Raw genomic sequence first — 1,155 nt, 5'->3', positions numbered from 1 at the left:
ATGAAGAAATTTATCAGTATGTATAAACAGAGTCACATTGTGTGAAAATACTGTTCAAATAGTAATCCCCCTAAATATATAACATCCATGCTGTTTTAAGGTAAAGAAGCAAATCAGGAACTACATTCTTTCCCCATCAAACTAAGGATAGGACAATGCCATTCTGTTTAGCACTGAAAGGAAACTCCACTGCTTTCGCTTGACAAATATATGAAACGTAATGAGTCAATGTCCAGACACATAATTTTATTCTCAACAAATATATGGTAATGCTCATCTTGCATTCTTAATTTTTCCTATTAATCTCATTTTGTGCTATCAAAGTTACTACTTGTTTTGAAACCATGTGCACATTATTTGGGGGAATTTTTTAAAAATAATCTTTTTCTTTTTTTTTTTTTCAGTTTCAAGGCTAAAAATGATGTTGAGGTTAAAAGTTTTACAGCTCCTTTATCATAATTGGTATCTTCCTCCTTAGTCTTCCAAGAAGGACTTTATAGTAATGGGTTTTGGCCTTTGCACTGCAACCCCTAAAAGACAGATTGCTGGAGATAACCCCCTGAAATTCCTTACAGCGCTATTTAACACCATGAAGGCCTAGAATCTATCTGTTTTGAAAAAGACTCAGACAAAGGGACAAGGTTCAGGGAGGGGAGAGGTTTCGATTTGCAGGAATTTTCGAGACATAAATAAGTAGTGTAAATGCCTTTTCTTTTTACTTCTAGATCATGGGTCAGGAATCTCAAAGCAAGATGGAAAAAGAAACCTGAATGAAAAAAAACACACTATAAAAACCTAAGGGAAAGCAGAAAATATTATTCCTCTTGATTTAAAAAGTTAAGACATTTTTCATTGGAATTAAAGTATTTGAGGTGGATTTATTTTCTTTTTGCCATTTCAGTCATAGCATATATTCCTTTTCTGGTGAAAACTAGAATTTAAAATATTTATTGGTCTACTTGATACTAAATAAAATGAACCAGGAAAGTCCAAAACACTGGAAATTTATTCTCTGCATATGAATAAATACCTCTTATATGTCCGATGGAAAGTGAAAAAATTACAAGCCTCTCTATCTTTTTTAGGGAAATAATTATTATGGATTATGAATTTTTACAGGACCAAAGTCACCTAATAGACGTGATAAACAAGAGC

This window comes from Bos taurus, chromosome 9 (genome assembly GCF_002263795.3).
Source record: "Bos taurus isolate L1 Dominette 01449 registration number 42190680 breed Hereford chromosome 9, ARS-UCD2.0, whole genome shotgun sequence".
NCBI classification, from domain to species: Eukaryota; Metazoa; Chordata; class Mammalia; order Artiodactyla; family Bovidae; genus Bos; species Bos taurus.
This window is presented reverse-complemented; position numbering follows the sequence as displayed.